General features: G+C 38.5%; 1 protein-coding gene across 32 annotated transcripts in view; it reads left to right on the forward strand.

Moving 5' to 3' along the window:
- Positions 1 to 12,652, forward strand: part of DISP1 (dispatched RND transporter family member 1) — a 191,053-nt gene that overhangs the window by 98,094 nt on the left and 80,307 nt on the right. For 2 of the 32 annotated variants that reach the window (XM_062210408.1, XM_062210419.1), the window contains exon 1: positions 6,732 to 6,791. The exons of 28 other annotated variants lie outside the window; for them this stretch is intronic. The gene's annotated coding sequence lies outside the window, so the exon portion shown is untranslated. Of the gene's footprint in view, positions 1 to 6,731; positions 6,792 to 9,971; positions 10,070 to 12,652 lie in introns of those variants that run through there. 2 more of the 32 variants (XM_062210416.1, XM_062210426.1) reach the window with 1 other exon arrangement.

Below are 12,652 nucleotides of genomic sequence, written 5' to 3' on the forward strand. Positions count from 1 at the left end.
CCACCATTTGCAACTGTGACATCCCGTATCAGAGCACCAATTTGAGTCCTGGCTGTTCTTCTCCTGATCGATCCAGTTCCCTGCTAATGGGCTCGGGAAGGCAGTGGAAGACGACTCAAATACTTGTGCCCTTGCAACCCACTCCAGAGGCAATTCCTCATTTGGTTTGGGAGGCCTGGACCAACCCTGGCCATTGTGGCCATTTGGGGGTGAACCAACGGATGGAAGATTCATATTCTCTTTCTATCTGTCTCTCTTTTTCTTTGCCACTCTGTCTTTTGAATAAATCTTAAAAAATATGTAAAGAAGTTAATATCATAGTAACAAGAATTTAACTTATTTCTAAAATCTGAGTTCATCTGTAGTTGTGCTGGGCACTTTTAGTCCTTGTTGTCAGTGTATAAGTATCAGAATAACCATTATTGCAAGTATAATCAGAGATTGGGAAAAGCAAATGCTTCTGAAGTTATGCTTCTTTGATCTAAGTAAGAGGTATACATTTTAGCTTATACAAGATTAGGGACTATTTCAGAGATTTGTAACAATTCCATTTGTTCCTATATAGGGAATTGAACTCTATCTTTGAAGCTGGATTGGACTTCTTGCAAAGCCAGCAGGGTGTGGACATGTGTTACCAAGGCATTGCACTTGGCAGAGAAAGGAATGAATGCTACATTGCCTAATATCCCATAGGGATGGAAAGTGGGAGTGGATAATGTTCCTTCCCTGTGATTAAGAGCTGTGTTGAATATGTAGTGCATAAGGATATTAAGGTTATTAATTCCTAAATCCTCAGGAATTCTTGGTCACTGACAGCCGTATCAAGGAAGGCAAATACTGTTGGGTGAGTTAACAAGGCAGATGCCTAATTTAGGAACAAAACAGAATTTACTAGTTTTCAGTTTTCATTCTCAAGCTCAAATTTTTTTTTTTTTTAAATCTGTCATTCTCTTAGAGTATAAGGCACTGTGAATGACAGATATTTGTGGAGTCTAAATCCTGAATATTACTATTAGCATTGAGATAAATACCTTTTTTCTATTTCTTTTTAAGGTAAAGGTCAGCTTGGTGGTATACTGTCAGTGACATAACTCAGAACTCTGATACAGGGACCTGCTTGGTAAATAAAGTGCTTTCTTACTGCTATTAGTTATGTGTACTTATTTCTTGTTGATGGTGCTTTTTAGTCAAAATATCAGAATGCCATCTCCTTTGGTGTTTCTTTATAACTTCAGTGCCTGAGTCTGTTTGTTACCTAGATGCCATGGTAATTTTCATTGTATGATTAGGTTGTGAGTTTTGTTATAAAGGCATGACATATTTAAACTCACTTTAAATATTTTCCCCCTATATTTTTGGCAAAAGTTTTGCCATCCTAGGTTATCTGAGTGCCTGGAACAAGTTAAAGAACTCTATGTATATTTTTCTTTTCTAGTGATGTTAGGACTAAGGATTCCTCAAATGACAATTATTAGTTTTATCTAGCTCCAGTTACAGAATTTTGAGTCTTTTGGGGATGCCACAATATTGTATAGCACATGTTATGGCAGAAACGTATTGGTGTGCACGTGGAGATAGCCACCTGGAGATGTCCACACTTCCTAACCCTATAGCTGGAGCATTTACCAGTCCACAGCCAGGAGGTCCATTCTGGCTGCCAGCTCAGAAAAGTCTGCTATTCAGGAATGATAATGGTCATCTAGGAGTTGCCTAAGCTTTCAACATTTGGGTTTGCCAAATATGCCAAAGATACCTTTTTTTTTTTTTTAAGAGTTATTTATTTATTTGAAAGAGAGAGAGAGAGACAGAGAGAAAGAGATTTTTCCACCCATTGGCTCACTACCCAAATGGCTACAAAGGCCAGGGCTGCGCCAGGCTGAAGTCAAAAGCCAAGACCTTCATCCAGGTCTCCCACGTGGGTGGCAACAAGTGCATGGGCCACCAGCTATTGCTTTCCTAGGTGCATTAGCAAGGAGCTGGGTTGTAAGTGGAACAGCCAGGACGTGAACTGGTGCCCATATGGGATACTAGCCTCACAGACAGTAGCCTGAGCCTGTGCTAGCCCTGATAACTTGGTCTTTTTTTTTTTTTTTGACAGGCAGAGTTAAACAGTGAGAGAGAGAGAGAGAGAGAAAGAGAGAGACAGAGAGAAAGGTCTTCCTTCTGTTGGTTCAACCCCAAAATGGCTGCTATGTCCGCTGGCGCGCTGCACCAATTCGAAGCTAGGAGCCAGGTGCTTCCTCCTGGTCTCCCATGCGGGTGCAGGGCCCAAGCACTTGGGCCATCTTCCACTGCCTTCCCGGGCCACAGCAGAGAGCTGGACTGGAAGAGGAGCAACCAGGGCAGAATCCAGTGCCCCAACCGGGACTAGAACCCAGAGTGCCAGCGCCGCAGGCAGAGGATTAGCCTAGTGAGCCGCGGCACCGGCCAATAACTTGGTCTTAAAGAGCCTGATGGTGAAGCACAACAGTCATTCTGATGTTTTTTTTGTTGTTATTGTAGAAGTGCCATTTGCTGAGCTTAGTGAAATGTGACCCTTAAATATGCTAAGATACTCTTTTACTTTCTATGACTTAACCTGGTTTCTACTATGTCCCATTTTTAAACATGCATATTCTTTCAGCTAAGCCTACATTTTAACCTAACAACATTGCTATGTTGGAATATTTCAAAGGGTCTGTAAGAATCCTAAGTAAAGTATTCTAGCTTACTTCTCATGATCTTAAATTCTGACATAAGTAAATATCTTTACTCCTTCCTCATTTGTTATTATGTGATTTCTTACCTTTTTACAGCAATCTCATGAATATTGTTTCACATAAGCAAATTTATGAAGCCAGACATGGTATGACTTTCATAATTCTGAACTGTTTGAACTTTTGAATAACTAATGCATATGTTTTTAACATGTAAAACAACTCCCTCTACATTTGTGAAATACCTAACCTTTATGTTGTCTATCTTAGAATTTTGGTAGTTTAAATTTCTTTCCTTGCCAAAAGTAATATTAGTACAATATTGTAAATTTTGTAAAATATTGTAAATAGATAAGATTGGTCTCTAATTTTCACTTACCTTTCTCCATACATCTTCACTACTTTAGAAATTTGATGTGTCAGTTACTACTTTAGCAATAGTGACATATGTTTGTGTGCAGGTGACACATTTCTTTTGCTAGAGAGTAACTTTTGGAAAATCAAGTTGTATGTCTATTTCATGATGTAAGGAAAGTACGTGTAACTTTCTCCATAAACATTCAAAGTCTGAAGTACACAAATTTCAGTTTATTAGTGGTAACTCCTCTTAATATGTGCATACTACATTCGTTTAGAGTTTGGTAACAAAGTAACAACTGAAAGGATTAGGAGAATGTTTTAATTAGATTAGAGTCAAGGCATAGTGGTCTTCATTCTAAGAGTGGTCTCCTGCCAGGAGCTTCCATTGTAAAAGTAAAGGTCACATTCTGAAATCCTGTAGTGCAAACCAGAAACAGTTCGGTAACTCTCCAGAGCTCATGGATTCCTTATGCTTTGTGTTTAAATCCTTGAGCTTCACAAGATTATATTAGACGATCTACAGGCAAGTTATTTTGTGGAAGCTGGAATGATTCCGCTTGCTTTTGATATAAAACTAACAAACTTTGGCCTCCGCTCCTCCTCTAAAACATTTACTGTGCTTTATGTTGGAGAAAGGCTCTTGTTCCAGACAAGCTTTTTACTAATGTTCTTTAGGCTAAGAAGGGCTGGAAATTTTGCTTATTTTGCATTGCATAGACTGTTTTCTCTTTCCAGAAAAATGAAAGATCACTTTTCTTCTGCAATCTACTGATCTCCATACTTTTTGCTTTAAAATATGTGCCCTGGGGGTGGGCATTGGCCTAGTGGTTAGGCTACCAATTGGCTTCATCCCCTAGTGGAGTGCCTGAGTTCAAATTCTGGCTCCACTCTCTGTTCCAGTTTCCTGCTAATGCACACCCTAGGAGGCAACAGTGGATGGTGCAAGTGGTTGAGTCCCTGGCAACCACATGGAACAATCAGACTGAATTCTTGGCCTCTGGCTTCAGCCAGGCCCAATCTCAACTGTTGCAGGCATTTGGGGAGCAAACCAGAAGGTGGAAGATTGTAGGTCTGTCTCTCATTCTTTGACTCTCAAATAAAAATAAATAAATAAAATATGTGCCCCAGTTTTGGATCTCTATGGAATTTTTTAGTAGCATATAGATTACTATTTAGTAAACTTCATTCTGTATGACTGCAGTACTTTCTATATTATTGATAAGATGCATATGGCTTCCTAGTTTTTAATCAAATTTCAGCCTGTGGGGTAGCAAGTTATTTTGTAAGTAAATAATGGACAGGGTGGGAGAGATGAAGGTGAACTTGAGGATGAGGGAGACAGAGTGAATAACATGGTAGGTAGTAAAGCTCTCGTGCAGTGCTGTTCAGGAGAACTGTCTGCAATGATGGTGGTGGTCTCCATCTGTAAGAGCCAGTGTAGGAGCCAGGAGCCACGTGTCACTGTTGGGAACTTGGATTCTGGCCAATGCAGCTAGAGCAGTAACCTTTTAATTTTATTTAATGTGAGTTAATTCAAAATCAAATAGTCGCATGTGCCTTGTAGCTACTTTACTTTGTAGCAAAGATGTAGTATTTACGTAGATAGTCCCGAGATATAAGGGACAAGTTTCAGAAAAAGCTTGAGGTAGAGATGGTAGTGTTTGAAGGACTCGTGGTCCAAGAGTTTACTTCTTTTCCACAAAAAAGGGTAGCATTATCTGTGGGGAGGGTGGAGGGAGGGAGCATGGGAAAGATTTTCAGCAATCCCTGTCCAGTTCCAGCGGAGAACTGGGAGAGAACTGAATCACAGCAGCACTGAGAGCCCTCCAGAGGCGAGAACGTGCATGTGCCTTAGTTCTCGGCTTCCCTGTGTGGTCACTCTTGGTAACTACCAAACTTGGGAGGAAGAAAAAGAAAGAAGGGCAGGCAGAGCAAGTTTAGGGGAGCTCTTTCACAGGCTAGCATGCTGGTGGAGGAAATCAGTGCTGAGCACGTGAAGTTAGCAAGGGGCATGGGAAGACTCTAGAGCTGAAGGTCTTCATAAGGGTGAAGAGCAGATTCCTTAGATGTGTGACTGTGGAAGACAGGTACCGTCATAAAATTGTCGTCGGTCAGAATTGCAGGGGTTGGAGGTAGAAATGAGTAAGAAAAAAGCTATAAGATTAGGAGCTATTATTGTCAGAGGGAGGAGTATACAAGACTGAGACATAGTTCCAGATTCCTGGAATTTCAGCATCTCATGATGATTTTGGTTTCGCTCCAGTTTTCCTTGCTGCAGACTCAGTAACTCAACTCAATCTATAGTCTTTTCTTCAAAAATCCAAATTTCAGTAGTAAAACTGGGATTTATTTGATCTATTTACAGTTACTGTCATAAAAACTGAGTTCAGAGCCTGTGAGATCATCTTGTGTAATGTTTGGATTTTATAGATAGGAGACTGTAATGTCTGGATGAAGTGTCTAGTTCAAGGTTAATCTAGCTGGTGAGTGCACATCAATTATTCCCCAATTCCCTGTCCTGGGCCATGTCCTGAGCATATAGTGTTCTGGTCTGAAGTTTTCAGTGACCATCGAACAGTTTGTGCTGCAGAAGCATTAAAATACAATAGGGAATATTGTCTGCAGAACTTTCCTGTGACTAGTTTTTCTGATCTTGTGCTTCCAAATTATTAAACTGTTGACTATACTGAGAGAAAAATTTGCTGAAGCATTGTTCTGTTGTCTCCTTTAGACCATAGATGACGCATTCATAGCTGTTTTATTTAACATTAAAAGATAAATAGACACAACTTTGATCTGTTAATAAATATAACAAAATATGGAATTACACTTTGGACTAGAGGGGGAAAAGTTTGTTAATCAGCAGCTATTTTTTTCCTTTTTTTTTTTTTTAGAGATTTATTTCTTTTATTTGAAAGGCAGAGTTACAGAGAGACAGAGGCAGAGAGAGAGAGAGAGAGAGAGAGAGAGAGGTCTTCCATCTGCTGATTCGCTCCCCAGATGGCCGCAATGGCCGGAGCTGCACTGATCTGAAACCTGGAGCTAGGAGCTTTTTCTGTGTCTCCCACACTGGTGCAAGTGGCCCAAAGTCTTGGGCCAGCTCCCACTGCTTTCCCAGGCCATAGCAGAGAGCTGGATTGGAAGTGGAGCAACTGGGACTCAAACCACCACTCACATGGGATGTGGGCACTGCAGGTGGCAACTTTACCCAGTACACCACAGCACTGGCCGCTGTTTTTTCACTTTTTGAAAAGTACTGGATGCTGTGCTTCTCTCGCCTGCCTTTGTGTCTTTCTCCTTCCCTCATGCCCTTTTGTTTTTCTGATATTGAGGAATGATACTTAAATCATAGGATCTAAGGGAAAAAAGGACATGGTTTTCAGAGAGTATTACTAGTGATCTCCTTTTTGGTTAAAATAATATATTGAGATACATACTGAAGTGATTCAAAATAATCATGATTATTTATAAAATAAAAATTATTCCATGTGACAGTACCAGAAGTATACTTTAAGTTGTCTATTTTCACATGGACCTCCCAAATTTTTTAAATAAAATGATTATATGTACAAATCAGTAACTTGTGAATGTATATACAAATATTTCTCCTTTTTAATCCCTCCCTATCCCCATCTTTCCCCCCCTAGGTTGGCTCTTTTTAAGGCAGACTTAGGAGCTATGGAGATGAAAGCTGCCTTTCCCACCCTCTAGGAGCTCAGGCCTTGTCTTTGCGCAGTGAGTGGCTCTCAAAACGTGTGTCCCAGACTGGCGTGTCAGCATCACTGAGGACCTTTCAGAAAAGCAGATTCTTGAGCCCCAGTGCAGACCTTCACGCTCCAAATTTGGGGGCCTGGGATACAATAATCTGCGTTTTCCAACCTCTCCAGGGAATTCTGATGCACATTCAAATTGAGAACCTCTGGTCTAATGTCTAGAGCTTTATGCCTTACTTAATTTTTATGGACATATGATTCATATCCCAAAGAATTCACCACTTTAAAGTATATAATTCAGTGGTTTTTAATGTATTATACAGCCATCACCACCAATTCTAGAACATTTTTATCACCCAAAGATAAACTCCGTAACTGCTAGCAGTCATTCCCCATCTCTTGTCCCTCACCCTCACCCCTGTCAACCACTGATCTACTTTTTATGTTTAAGAATTTGCTTCTTCTGGGAATTTCATATAAATGGAATCATATAACATATGGCCTTTTATTTCTGGCTTTCACTTTGCAAGGTTCATCTGGGTTGCAGTGTGTTATCAAGTCATTATTTTTTATGGCTGAATAGTATTCCACTGTACTGGTTTGCCACATTTTATTTATCCATTCATCTTTTGATGGATATTTAGGTTGTTTTTAATTATTGGCGATTATGAATAAAGCTACCATGAAAATTCATCTACAGGGTTTTTATGAACGTATTTTCAATTCTCTTAATTATATATAGAGTTCGTTCTCATTATTTTTGGTAATTATGTATGTAAAGTCACATTTGACAGTGAATTAGCAAATACTGAATTATTGCTCCTCAGAGAAATACAGGGTTAGGTTACTCTGAGCCAGACTGAGGTCACAGCATTTGCATCAGTTGATCAGTAGAAACCATAATCTTATTTTATGTGTGTTTCTGTTTAAATGCTCTTTATCTAACACATATTGTTGATTCATTAACATTGAACTCACATCTCACAGCTCTATAACTCATGTCTGAACAAAGTTTATCTAACACATAGATTTTCTTTGAAAGACACACAGTTGCCTTTTTGCACTTAGAAACACGAGGCAGCACTTCAGCACTACACTTGGGGGCTATTTTAAACGATGAAATCATCAACAAACAGCACACACAAAAAATGTGTCAAACATGACACTAAGTAGACTGTGAAAGGCCATTTGTTTACAGTAGGAGAGCCAAGCCCCAAGAGTGTCATCTCATTTGACCTTAACTGGGAGCATGTGCGTCAGCTGACCCAATTTGTCACCCCCTGAACATTGACATATCTGAATGACTGCGAAAGCACCACAAGGATTATTGGGGATTACAAGTAAATGATGGTGAATATGGATTTGGAAAACAGGGAGGATCATCTGTACCTAGGAATGGAATTGCTGGGACATAGAGTAATTCTGTGTTTAATTCCTCAGAAACTGCCAAGCTGTTTTGTACAATATTGAACATTTCACCATCAGTGTGTAAAGATTTCAGGTTCTCGCTATCCTTGACAGCACTTGTTAGTTTTCCTTTTATTTTTATAGCCATACTTGAAGATGTGAAGTAGTTTTTTCTTGAATTTTTCTTTTTTTTTTCTTTTTAACAATTATTTAGTTTATTTGAAAGACAGAGTTAGAGAGAGGCAGAGTTAGAGAGAGGTCTTCCACTCCCCAGTTCACTAGAGAGGCAGAGGCAAAGAGAAAGATTGGTCTGCCACCCTCTGGTTCACTTCTCAAATGGCTGCAATGGCCGGAGCTGCGCCAATCCGAAGCCAGGAGCCTGCAGCTTCTTCCAGGTCTCTGTCATGGGTGCAGGGGCCCAAAGGCTGGGGCTATCTACCACTGCTTTCTCAGGCCATAGCAGAGAGTTGGAATGGAAGTAGAGCAGCCAGGACTCAAACTGGTGCTCATACGGGGTGCCTCCCAGCACTGCAGGCAATGGCTTTACCACTACGCCACAGTGCCTGCCCCCTACTTGCATTTTCTTAAGTCGCTAATGTTGAACATCTTTTCATGGGCATACAAGTGCGTCGGCCATTTGTATATTTTCTGCAGAGAAATTTCTATTCAAAGTCTTTACATCTTTTAAATTGGGTTGTTTGTTTTTTTATTGTTGAGTTGAGCAAAGGTGGTTTTGTTTTATTTTGTTTTACGTATTCTGGTTGCTAGACCCTTAGCTATATGAATTATAAATATTTCGTTCCATTCTGCCCATTTTTTCACTTTCTTGAAAATGTCCTCTGATCTACAAGTTTTATTTTGTCAAAGTCCATTTTTATGCATTTGCTCCCTTTGCGCTTTTGAAATATTTGAAAGTGTAGTCTTCATGTAATTAATGAATACATCCTGCTGAAAGAATTTTTTATGTATTTTTCTTATCAGAATCCTGAAGAGTTGCTTTCATGGTTTCAATGAATCATCACCCCTGTCATTTGTGAATTTAAACCGTTCGTATGAAGGTGTTTACAAGGTTTCTGTGTTGTGATTGTGGTTTAAATACTGGCATCATCAGCGCCATACATTTATCAAAAGCAGTGTCAAGTTCATTTAACAAACTGCTGTTTTTGTTTAGAAAATTTTTAGAAAAACACTTCAGTTCTTTGACTAATTCTTTCCTCTTAAGGAAAGCAGTGTTCTCTTTTAAAACTATGAACTTTCTGCCCTAAAAGCAGGGCCTCAAGAGCCATTTGTGAAAGAACACAAAAATCCCCGGAACTTGGAAATAAACACAGATTGGTGTTTATTTGTGTTAGTTTAAATGCAGTAGCCCGACGTGTCAGAAAAGTGAATCTGTAACACTTAAGTTAGACTAAGCAAGCAAATAATATCAGCTAACATGGCTTTAATCTACTAAGTAACTTTAAATCCAAAAGATCAAAGGAAGTTATAACTAAAAACAGCCCTTTGTGCAATTTCCCTGTAGAAGCAGGAAAAGGCTAGAAATTACATGTCACCTTCATATCCTGGCTTGCTGACCTGGTGCTCAGATCAAGACCCTCTGTATGCCAGCTGTTACCATTATTAAGACCTTGCCCTGAGGGGTTAAGCAGGAAAAAAAACTCTCCTGTCCTATAGGAGAGCAAACACAGCAAGTTCCAGCCCCCAACACGCCTCATTCAGAGCTCTCTGCGTGTGCTTGTCATTCAGCCTGGCCTGCCGCTCTGGGGAGCTGCGCCTGCCAATGCTGCCTTTCTGTGGAGCTGCGCTCCTGCAGCCAGTTACGGCGGTTGCTGGTGCAGTCTGCAGTCGCCTGCAGGCCACAGAGCCAGGGAAGTTGCCTCTTTTAACGTAAAGGTAATACATTCACTCTTGCTTCTTTCTGTGGGAATTTGTGATTCGGGGATAATTTATTTTAGGGCTGCACTTAGTTTCTAGGGTTGTATTTAAAATTCTAATTTACAGGTTTGTTTGTTTTCTTTCAATGTAAACTTCAAAACAGCATTTTAATGCATTTTAAAGTCTTGTCGTTTATTTGAATTACAGCCTAGAACTCTTAAGATAAGGTCAGCTATTTCTTCAGTATATCAAAATGTGCTTTCTTTATGAAGTTGGAAGAAAACATAAAACCTAAAGTAGTTTATGTTCTCTTACTTTGAGGTTCTTGTTTAATTACTAAGTCAGAAACTTTTTGGAAAATATGTACTTCTGTCATTACCAGCTGATAGAAAAATAAATGTAGAATCACAAGAATCACTTTAATGAGTTAATAATCACTTTATGAGTTAAATATTTTAAGGAGATAGTGAATATCAGCACTCTCCAACCTACAATGAGAGAAATTTTGTAAAGATACCCACTTGAGAATTAAGCTTCAACAGCAAGTTTAATTCTTATCAAAGTTCGTTTCTGATTCACAGCTTGGTATACACCTTCAAGTAGTACTTGAGTTGATGAAGTGTTTCATACATTGTATGCATTTTAATTGTAACAACGGTAGCTACATTATGATTAGATTTCCTACTTGAAGCACAAGTAGAATATATTTGCTTTATTGACTTTTCCTTAAAATGAGAGTGATGATTTATATGTAACTGATAGAGAACTTGAAACTACTTTAACTTGTAAAATAGTTTTATGTCTGGATATAAATTTTTTAAAGATTAAGTAGAAAATTTAGTGAAAATAGGTATTGTATCCATATCATTGGCTGACCATAAATGCCTTTCTTCAGTGGTATTTCAAGAAGTAGAGAACACACAATTTGATGAAATTTTCTTGTAACAACAAATATTCCTGTTGAAAGAAAAACAGTGAAATGTATCTTCTTTGCTACAAGAGGATGGTTTTAAATATGATTTTTATAATTAATAAAATGCCAGTTTCCTTTGATGGCTGAGAAATCACAAAACTCTATAAAATAAGTTCTAAACTAATGCGTATTTCACTTGTAGGTAGCAGGTTTACTACTTCCCACAGTTTTATTGTCTTCTGACACATTTCTACCTTTCAGTTAAAGTACTCTTTTTTGCATTATTTTATGTATTATTGGTCATTCATCTCCAATAGACTATCTTAGAATGCTTTCATTGCCAAAATATTGGATATTGAAACATCTTATTGGATTATAACTTGTTTGAAACTTTTTGTCAGTATACAAAAATAAGGCAGAATATGTACTCATTTGGTTTACATCTTAGACCTAGTAGAACTGTTTGCATTGATTATGAAAAAAAAATGTATAATGTGTTAAGTGTTTCAAATATTGCCCTACAAAGAAAACAGTTTAGAAAATACTGTTAACCTTGCCTCAGTCTGGAAACTGATATAAAATTGACTCATCCAACATTGAAGTCTAATGCCACTTGTCTAACCTAACCCCAGTTGTTGTAGTTTCTATTGAACCAATGGACTTCTGCGACTCTAGGGAAATCTGCTTTTCAGTGTTTGCTGGGCACGGATTCTTTACCTTCTGTTGTAACTGCTCTGTGTTCTGGGATTGGATGTGAGCATTCTCTGTGATTCTCTTAACTCATAGTGGGTGATGGACTATATGAACGTGTCCTACTTTTAAAACATTGCAGATGCAGATCTCATCCAAACACAGTATGTAAAACTGAGTTGTTTAGGATCAAGGCAAATGAACTGCATTATCAGCCTTTTGGGAAAAAATAGAAATCAAATAACTAAAATAAATTAGAAAAGCTAGGCTTGAGGAAGAGGGTGACTCTTTGTTTTCTCCATCTTGATTTCTGTTCTCTGATGATTTTAATAACTTAAACAGTCCCCTCTGTTACAAGCACACATACTTGGAATGCACGAAAGCTATTTACAAGGAACACAGTAGGTGCTTATTATACTCATAAGATTGTTAAATAAGGATATCTACCTACTTAACAGAAAAAACATGATTTAATTAACTTTTGTGGGTGAGCAGGAATCCCATATCAACAGTGAAAGTAATTTCTGTTCATCTAACATACACAAGAAAGCATATAGCAGAATTTATGAGCCCTTGTAGTGATAATTTCAGTAAGAAATAGAAAAAAGATTTGTCAAAATTGCTCCTAGGCTCTTAATAACAGTTAATTTAGTGATCCAATTCAAATAGGAAAAAAATTCTTTATAAAGTTGTTTTTCTAAGCTTAAAGCAAATCTGAGCCCTTGAAAGAAAAGCATATCTTTAAAATTTCATACAAACAGTACCTTGGGTTTCCCAAGTTGCTCAGTGGACTAAGGGATACCCCTGCAAGGTTATTTGCCGGGCTCTGCAGGGAAGAACCCATGTGGGGAGATGCTGTAGGAAATTTGATTTGCTACTTCTTAGACTTCCCAGAACTGCAGGGAGTGGGGCCCAGGATCAGATACTTAACATTTGTGGGAAAAGTGTAGATAGTTTTAAGTGTAGTATTAAAACACAGCATACTACCATCTAAATCA

The sequence above is a fragment of the Lepus europaeus genome, chromosome 14 (genome assembly GCF_033115175.1).
Source record: "Lepus europaeus isolate LE1 chromosome 14, mLepTim1.pri, whole genome shotgun sequence".
NCBI classification, from domain to species: Eukaryota; Metazoa; Chordata; class Mammalia; order Lagomorpha; family Leporidae; genus Lepus; species Lepus europaeus.